Source organism: Neofelis nebulosa, chromosome 9, assembly GCF_028018385.1.
Source record: "Neofelis nebulosa isolate mNeoNeb1 chromosome 9, mNeoNeb1.pri, whole genome shotgun sequence".
NCBI lineage: Eukaryota > Metazoa > Chordata > Mammalia > Carnivora > Felidae > Neofelis > Neofelis nebulosa.
Genome location: NC_080790.1, coordinates 108,848,642 through 108,863,981, shown reverse-complemented (window position 1 = coordinate 108,863,981; position 15,340 = coordinate 108,848,642). Strand labels below are relative to the sequence as shown.

Sequence of the window (15,340 nt, the reverse complement as noted above, 5' to 3'; positions counted from 1 at the left end):
TTGATTAGCCCCCTGAGCAGTATTATGCTCCAAGTGTTTCTCCTGTGCTATTCTATCTTCCCAACTGAAGGCTTAGTCTGTTCAAGATAGAGTCCAGCTCAGCAGGCCATGGGGACCCATACAAACCCACCAGGCTGAGTTCAGATGGATGTGGGCTATGCCCCAATTAGACTGGACTTTGCCCTTTTTGCTCTATCATTATCATGCCCATGGGATTTAGCCTAGATGCCTGACATTGATTAAAACCACTGAAGTCTCAAGGAGCCTGGGTGGCTCAGTCTGCCAAGTATCTGACCTCAGCTCAGGTTATGATCTCACAGTTCATGGGATCAGGCTCCACATCGAACTCTATGCTGACAGCCTGGAGCCTGGAACCTACTTTGGATTCTGTGTCTCCTATCTCTCTGCCCACCCATCCCCCTCAAAATAAATAAACATTAAAAAAACACTGAAGACTCAAGAAGTTAAATAGGGCAGGAAGATGAGTAATGTAAAATAAGTTATGATTTGGAACCTCAGTTCCCACATATACAGAGGGAGAAGAATAGAGTTGTAAGGAGAGTTCAACAAGGAAACATATCAAAGTATCTGGCATGCTGTTGGTGCTGGAAAAGTCCATTTCTTTGTCAAGGTATCAATCTCTCAGTCTTGTAAGAGGGTGAAACTCAAACAGCTTTGTACACCTTTAGTTTGGTCTGGGATTGCTCAATCCTTTTTTTTTCCCCCAGCCTCTCTGAAATCAAGCAGTATCCTAAATTAGGTGATGACTTTTGACATAACTGATTTTTTTTGAAAAAAAAAAATTAAGGAGAATTTCTTTTCTGAAGTCTAACTTGGTCCCTTGATAGCAAAACCTCCTTTGAGCCAAGGCAAATGGAGAGCTTTCTATGTAATGCCCATCTTTCTATCTGCTCAGACCACTATGTCTAGAGGGAGATACCTTAAGTGCAGATGATACAAGTGGCATCCAACTCTGCTCTTAGGTATGTGGTTAAAGTTCAGGCGTCTCTGCTTCCAAAAGGGCTCTTAGAAAAGGGAATGAGGGAAAAGATTGGTTCTAGGTCTTTTTGTTCTTCCCTGGAGGTTTTCAGCAGCCCTTCTCCATGGGCAAGCAAGCTCTGGAGTCACATACTAACTTTGCCCTGTTATACTGACTCAGAGCTTGGAATGGTGGCCTCTATTTTTCTTCTTGAACACTACTGCTCTGTGCCAGGGTGGGTTGGTGTGGCCAAAACTAATTTGGCAGGTCATTCATTTGTTTCCTCTGATAGTGCTACACTGAAGGCAGGGTTACAAAACACTTTCCAGCTGGCTGGACTTCTGATAAGAGTATCTCAAAAAGGTTCCATGGCCTTTAGTTACATTTAGTGGTCAAGGTTTTCATAGGCTTACCTTTCTCTCTCCTTTTTAATTTCCAGCCAATTTCAGTAGAACCATGTTATAATAGAGCTCAATGTATTACATAGAATTTTTAATACCAAAGGTCAAACTATCAAGTGGGGATCTTGGATGTTAATCCTGTAACCAAATTTGTGTATAAAGTGATTTCCATGTAGATGCTTTTTTGTTTGTTTGTTTGTTTTGTTTTGTTTTGCCCCTGGTTGATGACAAATGGGAATGTTAGAAGGAGAGACATGGAAAATGAATTTCATGACTTGTCCAAGGATGTAATCATGTACCAAGAGGAAGCAATATTATTATCTCTGTTTTACAGAGATGAGGAAAAAAAAAAAAACAGAGCGGCTTAATATCTTGTTCAAGGTCACATAGTCTTTTGAAATTGGGATCAGAATCTTGGGTTTATCTAGCTCCAAAGCCTGAACTCTGTCTTCTCTCTTTCTTTTCTCCTCTCCACCTAGAATAAATGCCACTTTGACACAAACCTTTCAGTATTAGAGTTACGTATGACTTAAGAGGTCCACTCAAGTCCTATTATGTATAGGCATTCCCTCTATAAGGTCCACAGAAGCTCATTGAGCTTCTGGTGACCTACAATAATGAATACCTCATTCCTCCACAGAGCAACTGATGGCTATTTTGGATGACTCTTCCTCTTATTCAGACAAAATTCACTTCCTTGAGACTTCCGCCCAGTGCCACACTGGAGCAAGTTGATACTTACTCACACCAGCTCAAGAGCTGACTGTGCACATCTGTTCCTAACTTCACACTTAGTGACCTCAAGATGAAACCTTGAAATCATCTATAGGTGGTTTACAGCACAGAGATTTGCCAAAAGTTACAAGTCAAGCCATATCCTCCTACCTCCCATACTAAGAGCCCAAATGATAAGCATTTATCAGCATACCACCACTTCTCCCCTCTGGGGTTGATTCCACCCTTTGTCCTTCTAAAGGAAAAGTCCAAATCTTATTCCACAACAGCCCCTCAGAGATTTTGGGACAGTTCTTTTGTCCACTCTGTCTCTGTCTGATAGATTCAGAGAGACCTGAGTTTGAGTCTTAAGTGGATCGCTAAGTTTTAAGGAACCATGAACAAATTAGCTAATCATTCTAAGTTTCAATTTCCCTGTATGCAAAATAGGCATGATAAAAACCATATCTTACCTCTAGGGTAAATGTGAAACTTAAATGAGACAATGAATATAGAATACACTGCCTGATTTACGGAAAGGTCTCAATTAACTTTGTTATCCGAATGATCATTGTTCATAATGTCATAAGCATTTAAAGAGTTACTCAGGACTTCTAGCAAATGAAATTATACCTGTCAGAATCCCATTAGGAGCAGATAACCCATACAAAGGGTTTGATTCCAGAGAGTTTAATGTCCAGACCATGTGCAGAAGAGTGATGTACTTAGATAGTTGAGGGAACTGTTAAGGTTTAATGAGATGTCCAGGATCTACCAACAGGAAGAGATTGTTCCCACCCCATTTCTGATGGCACAAGGGAAGGGAGTAGTAATGCCAAGAGGGGCTGCTACCTAGGCAGCACAGGTACAGGAACATACTCCCAAACATGAGACCCAGCAGGAAGAGGCAGGGGAATAAATACTGTGACTTCACCTCTCTCCTGCCCTCCAACCTCCTGCCAGTACCCTCCCCTCCCAGAAGCCAGAGGACACAAGGGATGGGATGATTCCATCCATAGATATCACCTCATGGGACACAAAGCAGGAGAGAGCAAAGAGGAATATGGATTGAAGGATGGGGTGGAGTGGACATGCATATAAACAGAGAGTAACTAACCAGTATTTGAATTTTCAATCTTATATTCAGTCTTCTGGATCCACCTCTAACTTCTTTTTGCTGTAGAAGATCCAGATGAAGAAATCGTACAAAAACATAGTTGTCAAGAGTGGTGGAAAGATCTCAGTGTGAGGAAGTGTGCTTGCTTCTTGGACTTAATTATGCATTAGATTTGATGTGATCCATTGAAAAAATGTTTAAACCTGGGACTGGCAGAATGCCTATTATCCTGTGATTTTAGAGTGCCCCAAACCCTCCAGGGAGGAAGGTCCCATGTTACCTTATTGACTTATAGTATAGTATCCCATTCATTGGTCTTATCCACTGCTTGCCTTTATTTTCTTTTCCTTTGAAAATGTGTCTCTTGGTAGATGTCATTGCTGTTTACTGTGCATGTGTGTGTTTCATATATTAGGGGACTTTAATTGTTCCATTCTAATAGCATTTCCCTCCCCTTTGAACTACCTCTGTAGTCTATTAAAAAAAATCTGCAGGACCTGAAATGTATTAAAGTCCTCAGAGATCTCCAGTACAATGTTTCCATCTGTTTTTTAAAAGAGACATTTTATAGCTCTGGGAGAGCCACTTAAAAACTTCATCTGCTGAAGCAACACATACCCCTGTGTGCTGAGAAGCCTTGACTGACAGGAACAGCTTTCCCTCTCACCTGGATCTCTCTAAACCTTTCTAAACCTGACTCTTCCCTCAGTGCACTGTTTACACAAAGTCCTGTGGTCCTTCACACAGTTCATTAAGGGTAGTGTCAATTAACTCTTAAAGGCTATTTCCAGGAATAATTTCTTATGAAAATGCAAGAGGAGGTTTGGTTGTTCAAATGAAACCCAATGATCTGAGCAGAGAGACTTTTGAGCTGTCTTCTAGGCTACATTTTTTAAAAGGTTTATTCATTTTTTAGAGACAGAGACAGAGCATGAGTGGGGGAGGGGTAGAGAGAGAGGAAGACACAGAATGCCAAGCAGGCTCCAGGCTCTGAGCTGTCAGCACAGAGACCAATGCAGGGCTCAAACCCACGAACTGTGAGATCATGACCTGAGCTGAAGTCAGACACTCAACCAACTGAGCCACCCAGGAGCCCCTAAGCTACATTTTTGATGTTTATTTCCACATGGCTCTCTGCAGAACAATGACAGAAGTAATGACACTTTCCTAACTGATCATATTTGTACCACAGATTGACCACTGTCACACTTACTGTAATTTACACTCTTCTGTAATAAATAAGTCTAATTCAAGGGCACCTGGGTGACTCAGTCAGTTGAGCATCAGACTCTTGATTTTGGTTCAGGTCATGATCTCACAGTTTGTGAGTTTAAGCCACAAGTAGGGCTCTGTGCCTATAGTGCGGAGCCTTCTTGGGATTCACTCTCTCTCCCTCTTTCTCTGCCCCTCCCCTGCTTGTGTGTGTACTCTCAAAATAAATAGTCTAATTCAGGCTAACTCAAGTGCCTACAGCAACCATGCAGGTAACATATATGAGTGAAATAAAACAGGTATTAGGAAAAACACTCCTTAGCATGCATGGATGCTCTGTGCCTATCTCTGTTTCCTACATTTGATACAGTTGTTTGTACAAGATGCATTTTACTTTTATTCTGTATTAAGAAAAACAGTATTGTAAGTGTAATGATAAATGGCAAGACAGACTGAGGAGACAACAGGAAGTGATGGAGTCTGGAAAACTAGGGAAAACATATCCCAATAGAGGGACACCTCTCTGCTTTGGCCCAGTACACTGATGTTATACGGGAATGAAAAGTTGGTGTTGTCAAATCTTTATCTTTCAAAAAGAATTCCATGTTTTTATGGAAAATTTTTAAATTTTAAATATTGGTAACAAACATGAAAAAATTAAAAAGTATTTTATAATCCATATCTAATCATTTTTAAGCTAGAAATCACCTACTAGCCACCAGACAGCAGCTGCTAGACTTGACGAGTCCGTGAATGAAAGGCCACTGGGCAGAGTTTTACATGGAGTAAGAAGAGGGATGGTTGCTCCAATTTCTTTCCTTCTTTACTTGATAAAAGTACAGAAACTGTGGGGGGGAGCTGGGGGGCTCAGTCAGTTGAGCATCTGACTCATGATTTCGGCTCAGGTCATGATCCCAGGGGTGTGGGATCCAGCCCCGCATTAGGCTCTGTGCTGAGCATGGAGCCTACTTAAACTTCTCTCTCTCTCTCTCTCTCTCTCTCTCTCTCTCTCTCTGTCTGTCTCCCTCTTCCTCTCTCTCTCTCTCTCAAATTAAAAATTAGAAATTAAAAATAGAAGTATAGAAACTAGCATGTTCTAAAAGCCAGTAAGAAGGTACTCAACTGCTTTCAAGGCAATCCTGACTCCTTGTTGTCTTCTTTCTATCCCCAGAATCACCTCTTCCCCATCACCCCCATGCACAGACACTCTACTCTAACACACACACACACACACACACACACACACACACACAGTTACACATTCTGCATGGTTATCTAAGACTGTCCTTTTTGGACATCCAGTCTATATTTGGATGGTGTCCCTTCTTGTGCATTTTACAATTAGGGTGTGAAAATATCTCTATAACTATATTGCCAAACTCTAATTTGTCCTTGATTCAAAGTCATCTAAGCACTGCTGTGGAAAACCTCTGGCTCATGTGATCTATTAGCATTTCCCATGTGCCTCTTTGCTAGCACTATAAGTTGATTGCCAATTTGTCAACACTCACTTAGATCTCAATGAGAACAACACAATGTGTACTAAACACTATGGAGAATGTTAGGATTGCACAATTCATTGATCTGGTAAGAAAATTCATCTAAATTATTGTTTATTATTGTGTGGATAAAGGCTCCCCAAACACAGGATCAACATGGAGAATTGGGGATGCCAGAAAACATCCTTCAAGGCTTTAAGACATTTCAGAGCAACCCTGTGGCTCCTGCTTGGAGGAGGGGCATTTCACAACCTTACGGTATCTGAGTGCATTACAGAAATGGCATAACTTGAAGTTAGGCCAGGGTCAAGGGAAGAAGAAAACTCCTCCAAAGGCAGCCTTCCCCTGAACTTAGCTCTCTTCTGGTGCAGCCCACTTACACCTCACGAGCCAGTCTGCTGCCTCTGTCTATTCTTCTACCTCTGCACTGTCTGCTTGGTTCTGACATTGGCTTGCTGGTTGGATTCACATCCTCTGGCTTTCTGAAATGGTCTGTGCCCTGTTTGCTGCATCTGCTTTCCTCAGGTTCTGCTGTCAGTGTTTCCAACAAGAGTGCATTAACTTTGAACCCTTGACTCCTTTGCTAAGAGGATGCTGTCCTTGGCAGCATAGGGCCAATTTCCCACCCCCTCCAAGACCATCTACCTCATGGAAGGATACACAAGTTCCTTCCCCTGACAACAACCCCTCTTGCCAGATGCCATGCCTTGGAAACCCTGCCTTATTTAAACCTGAACATCACCCATTGTTTGCACTGAGTTTCGTTGGCTGACTACTTGTTCACAGGACATGCCAGAGTCACAGCATTGGAATTATTATTTTACGTCTTTCCCTCTAGTTTAAAAAGGAGATTTAAAAAAACTGGTTCCATAATGAATAGAAAGCATGACGTTACTGACCTGAAAATAAAAAAGGCAAATGCTTATTAAGGCGTGTTGGTCACTATGTGTTAGAGGACAGGAATTCCTGGTGATGCAATCTGCCTCATCCAGAAACTGAGCACAGAAAACCTTTTCATATGTGCTAAGTCTGCAGCTGCAATAAAGCCTCCGTGCAAACAGTCAGCTCTGACTGCAAGTCTAGCTTTTCTACTGAGGTTCACATCCCTGGGGGTGCAGTGGCATTTCCTGATGGAACCTGGCACCAGTCCCCCAAATTGATACCATGCAAGTAAATTAATGGTTTATGGGGAAGGATTTCTACTAGTTGTGGTGGCCCTGAGATCAGTAAAAATGTTACTTGAGGAAGAGAATCATCAATGTTAAAGATTATCTATTAAATCATAATAGTGAGAGTAGCTTTTATAATGGATAATGAGCTTTTATGCACCACATGCCATGCATGAGTTTGACATACTGCCCATTTGGTATGACAAAACAGAATGTGTAGTGAAAAGCCCATAGGGAGGTGAATTAAAGAGAATTTGATTGCATCTGAGCAGATAATTCCCTCTCTTGAGCAACTCAACTCTCATGTCCTCTAAGTAAGCAATTACAGTTACTCCTATGTATATCATAAATGCAACTCAGCTCAGGAAAATAAAAATCAGCATAAGTGTCATAACATCCTGCACTATATAACTAGTGCAGTTTTTCTACAAAACATCAGGTCAATAAAACACTGCTACTCCTATATAGTTTAGGTCAGAAACAAACAAAAACACTGCTTATGGGTATTTGTGAGGGTCCAGTCAGGAAAACTGGAATTACTCCAGGTGTTTCAAACAGAAGGGATTTAATAGAGGGACTTGACAGAGATGTGAAGTAGGGAAGGAGCCCTATGGAGGATGGTGAGGCAATCCAGAGATTAGTAACAGCAAGAAATAGATACCACCCCTAAGGTTAGCAGAAGGAATGTGGTTAGCAAGACCAGAATCTGCATGCATCTGTTGGAAACTACCACCAGGCTGAGGTCTCCTCCATGAATGTTGAAATCATAGAGGAGATGATATGGTCTGAAGCGGAGAGAGTAGGGGAGAAATATCCTGGCTTCTCCCATATTCCATCCCCAGATCTTCCATCAGAGTCTCCCTTTGGCTGAATCTACCAGGAAGCCATGGTGCAAGAGGGCCTGGGAAATGTAGTTTCCACAGCACAATGTGGGAAGTATTGCAGACCAGCAAATGACTAGCACATTTGGCATCTCTGATGGCATGTATATTTGTATATTTGCATTAGCTAATTGACCTATAAGTGGATGTTAACAAGCAACTTTTAGCTTCTTTTTTTTTTTTCATTTATTTTCAGCTGAAAAATGAGTGAAAGAAAACCATGGATGATCAGGCTATGATGTGTTTGCCAGTAATTTACCCTGTGAGATATGTAGTTCGGTCTCTCTGTACCAATATATCTTCATTTTTCCTTAAATGTTCTTTGCTGCCTCCCCTGCTTCTTTTTATTTTAGCTTTGGGATTATCCAGTAAACAGGAATGATGATTTCATTCATTTTTATAACCTAATCCCTCACAGGGTGAGGCAAACTGCGGAGTGGGGGAGTACATGTTGGTAACTATTTTAGACTTGTAAATTTTATAAGTTCAAATATCTTACTCAACACTAGAACATGAGTAGGAAAATGCCTGGTTCAATGATGTAAACACAGCAAACATCATGCTAGAATGAAAGAAGGGAAATAGAAGCAAAAGAGGTTTTTCAGGAGCATCCCTGCTTTTCAGACATTAACTTTTTTTTTTTTTGTCTGAATTGCTCATGTACATCAGAGCTTAAACAACCTTTTTACTTGTGGTGATGGGGATCTGTTCTCTGAAATATAAAGTGCAGGATGATTTTGAACTGTATTAAGTGCAATCTGCTTGTAAACTCGTGAGGCACATCTAAAAGGACATGTATGTTTTATTTAACAAATACTTCCATAATGTGCCTTATTTGCCAGCACTAATCTAAGCTACTAATACATTTGACCATTTAAACAACTGCATAAGGTGCAGATAAGACCACAGGTGGTATGTAGCAAACTACTTTTTATCCTTATTTTATAAATTAGGAAACTGAAGCACAGAAGGATTAAGGTTACTATGCAGCTGGTAGTTGGTAGAGTGAGGATTTGAACCCATGTAGTTTAGCTCTAGAGTCTGTGTTTTTAACCAGTAAGCTATGACATCATCTTCAATGTGGCAGCCTTGGGATAGAATCATTCCTTGTCTACTCAGGGCTCCACAAGTGAATGGAGTTGGTGCTACCTGGCCTTTTGTGTTTTGGCCTCAGATGTCACCTAGTGTAACTTCCTCTGTAATCTCTTGGTCAAAGCAGTGGCAGTCCCATTCAAATCCAGGAGTGTGACAGGGATGTCAAAGTGTCAAACAATTTGCAGCAATGCTTTGAAGCCATGAAGCAGCAATAACCACAATATATGATACCCAGATATACCCAAAATACCAGCAGCAATAACCACAATATATGATACCCAGAATGGTGGGTTGGTTTTTATTTGCTGAAATGACCTTATGGTTTCCTTTATTTGGTCTTCATTTATCTACAGCAGGAAATGGAAGGAAATAGAGTCTTTCCTTAAGGCAGATCTCTGTTCCAAGTAGTATTCTTCTAACGCCTCCCTTAGCTCTGACAGCCTTCTAAATGGCATCGGACAAGACTTCCACCGACTCAAGTTTCATTGATGTAGTTGTACCCAAATAGAAAATGTTCTGTTGCCTATATTCAAAACACATTGCTAAGCCAATTTTCTTTAAATTCTCCTGAATTTCCTCCCCTGGGAGGATTATACAACTGCCAAGTTTGAATTTTAAACTTTCAGATACTTTTGAGTAATACTCAGTGGACAGGGGGAAAAAAGTATTTTGGTAAGGTGGTGTGTGTGTGTGTGTGTGTGTGTGTGTGTGTGTGTGCTGTCCTCAGAGAAAATTGCAGGTTTTCTACTTCAACTTAACTGTAAAATGCTGAACTAATTTAGCTCAAATCTTTTGGATACAAGTTCAATTTATGGGGCCAGTGACTATCAAAAAATTTAAGCTGAAAAATATTGGAAAACCACTCAACTCACCAGAATTCTGGTTTTGATTAAAATCTGAGTTTGTGACCAATGTTGCTTTTAAAAAAATAGCTCTGGTGAATGCCACAATTAGAGTATTCAATGACATTTCTTTATGATGTGTCCTGAGGGAACAATTTGATTGGTATATAGGGAAAAATTTCAAAAGAGGAACATTTCCTTCTGTGCCATGGTCTAAGACAGGAGTTCCACATGCAGACAGGCAAATATTGGAGTGATCGGGCTGGTTCCTCTGTCATGCCTTCATGGCCAAGGTTAATTCTAATTACATGGCTGGTGGCCAAATTTGTCCTTTTCTCTCTCACCAATGCATAAATAGACAAAAGATGGCCTACTGCAACATAACTGCCCTCTGGTAGTATTTTCTGTGACTACTTCTAAATGTGTAAACAAATAATGTTAAAGGGACTATCGGTGAAATTGTTTTTATTGATTAAGGATGGGCCAGTATGAAATCAAGTCATTTAACCAATTCAGTAAGAACTTGAATAAACGCAGTTGTGAGAAGTGCTTTCCAATTAGGTCAACTCTGCAGCTTTCCTAGGGCAACCAAACTTCTTTTAAAGTCCACGTGTATAATATAGAAAGCTTAATACGTCTTGGACTATGGTTTAAGCAGCATAATGTCGGAGTTAAAACCACCATTTCTGGGATTGGACCTCCAATATTTGAAACCTGTTTCTACTACTTGGAGCTGAGTGGCTTTGGACAAAGTACTTTACTACTCTGTCCTTTATATTTTCCCTCTATAAAATGAGGATAACAGAAGTGCACGATTGTTGCCATGAGGATAAAATGAGTCAATCTATGCTCAGTGTTTAGAAGAGTAATTTGTGCATTGTGAGTGTTCAATAAACACGGCTATCATTTATGCTATTGTCTGATTCTGATATTCTTACCAATTTATCAGTATAACTTCTCTAGCCACCACAACTGAGAAAGTAGGGTAAGTCCTACCTTCAACATAATCATCTGGTGCCCTTGGGAAAGTCATTTACTTTCAATGAACCTTGTGGAATTATCAGGCTGTTCTTTCATGGTGGCATCTGCTTTTAAACCAAGCTAGCTAAAACATGTGAACTTGGGCCCAGTAAATAGTTGATATTCATAGACCAAAGTAAAATGGCAGAGTGAATCCATTCTTTGCTTAAGGAAAAGAATGGATGAGAAAGGGAAAGAAAGAAATATACTTCTAGGAATCAAATAAAGGAAAGGGTACATTACTCAAATCAACACCTTTGAAATGTGACAGAGTCACAGAGAAACTAGAGACTTTGGTGTCCCCCACATCCAAAATGCACCCCTAATTTCTACTCTACCTCAAACAGATGGAGGAAAGATTGTGAAGGGTCATCTACCTCCAATTTAGAGAGACGTACAATCAGAGGTTATGAAGGCAACCCGAGGTAAGTGTAAATAAACCTTACAAGTAATTCCAACAAATGGAAAAAAGAAGGGGATTAAAATATATAACACAAGAAAATGTTACATGAATGAAAATTATTTAAATTAACAAGGCTGTTAAATGTGTTATATAATGTGTTCTAGGATAAACTAATAAGTAATGACAAACACAGATACATCCTGCTAAAATTTCAACTTCAAGGATCAGGATGATTTTCTTTAGAAATACAAGTAGAAAAAGCAAGTTGTATATTAGGATGAAAATCAAGCTAGCCTCATACTTCTTTATAGAAATATCTATTGCCAGAAGCAGTGGAGCAATGTCTTCAAGTTATTTGGGAGAGAGATAGGATAAAGGGGGTTGACAATAATGTTAAGCTGAGCCAAGAGGGCATATAGATTTAATGCCAACTGAACTACATGCCAAAATTCAAGAACTATAAGTTTTATGAATAAATTACTTCAGATTTGTAAAACACTTAGAACTGTGCCTGATATACAGAAAGCAAAATATAAATGTTAGTTAATTAATTAAATGGGAATGAATTGAATCTCATGAAATCTATGAGTTCCTCTTAATAAAACCTGTATTAGGAGAAGCCCTGATAGGACTATAGGTGGATACACTAAACCTCTTTACACCTAAAACTAAACTTAAGTTAATGTGGGAAATAAGATTTCAGAAAGTCCATATTCGAGTTATTAAAAATTTTTAAATAATAATAAAGCAACAGGAAATCAGGAGGTAAAGAGCACAGTTGAGAAGATGTGTCAGTGTACTAATTTCTCCATTTTTTTCATATGGTGAATCAGTAGATTATACCTAAAGTTGATGAATGAAGATATAGATCTTTTTATTAATTATGTACACAACTAATATTTTTGAAAATATACTCTGGGTCAGGCACTGTTGTAAGTGGTATGAATTTAACTACAAACAAGGCATATCTAATAGGAGGAGATTAGTCCATGCAATTAGATAAGAAAAAAGAAAAAAAAAAAGAGATGGACAGATCAATGAAAGAATCCCAAATATAAATGGGATAAAGATGATACATGACACATGACAAAGATGTCATTTCAAACCAGTAATAATAGATGGATAATTTAATAAATGTAATGGGACACTGGCAAGCCAAAGTAAATTCCCAATGAGTCAAAGATTTAAAGAAAAATAATGACTCCATTCAAATATTATAGGAAAACATTAGTGTATTTATGACCTTGGAGTATGAAAAGTCCTTTTGAAGTAAGACATACAGCATGAAAGTCACAAAAGTAAAGATTAATACATTTAATTACAAACATATTTAAAATTTCTATATAGAAAAAATTGCATCATAAAGTCATAAGTCAGCCATCAGATGGAGAAATATTCATAACACATCTCTGACAAAGGACTCATTTCTTTAATATGTAGAGATCCTGCAAAAATTAATAAGAAAAAATTTAGGAGTGAACATAGTATTATGATATTTTTGATTTTCTGCTTTTCAAGTCAGAGAAAAGCAAGCAACCTAGAAAAATGAGTAAAGGATCTGATCAAGAACTGAAATACAATGACCAGTAAGTATAAGATTTCTATCTCATTAAAAATAAAAATAAATGCAAATTAAAATGAGGAACCATATTTACTTTACCACTTAATGTTTGATGACACACAAAGTTGGTGATGATTCTATTGCTGTTAGAATAAATCAGTACACACTTTTTTGAGGGACAGTTCAGCTATCATCTTTAAAATTTTTTTTAAATGCACATATACTGACTCAGAAAATCTATTATTAGAAGTGTACCCTCTGGATATAGTTAAACATTTTTTATACAAATTTATTATTGAGGGATTTTTATAAAAGAAAAAAAAGACTGGAAATATCTAAATGTCCATCCAGAGGGACAAATTAACTTTTAAATACTACCTTTAAAAACAATAAGACATATCTGGGTGGAAAGATCTCTAAGATACATATATATATATATACACACACACACATATACATATATATATACATATATATGTATATGTATATATTTAAAAAGCAAAATAACTAGGAAGATGTGGCTATCTGTCCTTTGTGCAAAATATTGCATACAAATATACACATATGCATATGTGCATATGCTAGCAGGCATGTAATATCTTGATTTTCATAAGGTAATATATGTATCTGTTAACCCGGATTACCTTTAGAAAAAGTCATTCTGGGCAGAAAAAAAGGAGAGAGACCTTTATTTTCATTTTGTGTGTTTTTGTACTGTTTAAATTTTTTAACATGTGTGGATTATTGTTTTTGAAGTTAACAGAGGTTATCTGGGTAACAGAATCTTGAGTCATTATAATTTTCTTTCTTTCTTGACTAAAAATATTTCAAAACATCATTTAAAATATAATGTGATATCCTTATTCAGTTTTTAATAGTTTTTAAACTCATGTTAAAATGAAAGTGAATTCCTGAAAATATTCAGATATTTTATAAATGGGAGCAATGCCTCTAGTTTACCATGTGAGGGGTTTCTGGGGGCTAAGCAAAGCTAGCATTTGCCATTTGCATGTTCCTTCTCTCCTAATTGGCCTTTTTCCTTGCTTCTTCCCTGAACCTACCTTCTCCAAAGTGAGATCTTTAAACTCTATTTAAAAACACATATCCCTGGAGGCTTCCCTGTTGGGTAGAGTTGGAGGAGAGACCATAGAACTCAGAAACAGCATGAAGCACATGAGGTTTTCCATGTAACTTAGGTTATAGTTTGAAGTGTTCATTAAAGTGGGATTTAACGGAAGAATTCATTAGTTGTTCGTTTTTTTTAATATATGAAATTTATTGTCAAGTTGGTTTCCATACAACACCCAGTGCTCATCCCAAAAGATGCCCTCTTCAATGCCCATCACCTACCCTCACCCCCCCATCAACCCTCAGTTTGTTCTGTTTTTTGTTTTTAAGGTTAGTCCACCTAACACATTTCAAAAAGAGGTAGACAATTGGAGAAGAGCTCTTACCTTTCAGTTTCTTTTGTGGCTTAATTAAAGCCAAATTAACACAATGGGAAAAGCACCCAGTTGCAACTTTTAATTACTGATGTAGGACATGAAACAAGAGTCAACTGATCTAAAAGTTACTTCCTATGAAAATGAAGGAAGACATGTGGGAATGCAATTCAGACATCTCCCAGTAGCTCCATAATGATAATCACTTAAAATACGTAAATGAAGTAAACTATAGCAAAGGTACTTATACTAAACATAGCCAAATAATTAGCATTCTGTCTGATTCTGATTTGGCACTTTGGATACTGTATTAACTCTCTAGCTAAAGTGAAGCTAAAATTCACTGAATTCAAACTTATTCTGAATTCAAATAACAAATAATTCTCAAATAACCAGAGAACTTGATTCCTTATACTACTTTTATGACAAATGAACAAAAAACAGGTAGAACCAATTTCTTTCCCCTTCCCTTTCTCCATTCCTTCCTCCTTTCCTCCTCCCTTCCTTCTTTGAAACAACCATTCTATGGTGTCTCAAATAGTCATGACAAATATGATACAACTTCTATATATTTTAAAATAGCTGTGCAAGGACTTGGTCATAAACATGATCCTGAGGTTTCCATTATAGGAACCTAACCAAGTGTAAAATATTCAAAGACAGATTAAATTGTGTTCAGTGACATTTTCTTATAATTATGTGTAATATATAAGTAAAATGTAAAATTGTATTTTGATTTCATGTTTGAATTGCTACATATGCTAGTTCCATTCATCAGTATATTAAAATTACCAACTCCCTTAAATCCCTATCTTTTCTGTATACATAATAGTTTACTTGTCTAATAAGATGCTAAAACTGTAATTTGCTGAATCAATACCAAGTTAGCAAAAATTAATTGTTAGAAAAGCAGGAGGTCTATTGTCAACATTAATTCTTCAGGCATTTAGTGTAATGATAGCTTAATCGTTTTATAGCTTTTTCTGCTCTGGATTACACCAAATA

At 38.0% G+C, this 15,340-nt stretch overlaps 1 long non-coding RNA gene across 1 annotated transcript; it reads left to right on the top strand.

Annotated features, from left to right (window-relative positions):
• The first annotated feature begins 461 nt into the window (after positions 1 to 461).
• Positions 462 to 12,918, top strand: LOC131486244 (uncharacterized). Its single transcript, XR_009249260.1, has 3 exons — positions 462 to 631; positions 11,277 to 11,354; positions 12,851 to 12,918. It is a non-coding gene; the product is annotated as an uncharacterized LOC131486244 (long non-coding RNA).
• The last annotated feature ends 2,422 nt before the right edge of the window (positions 12,919 to 15,340 follow it).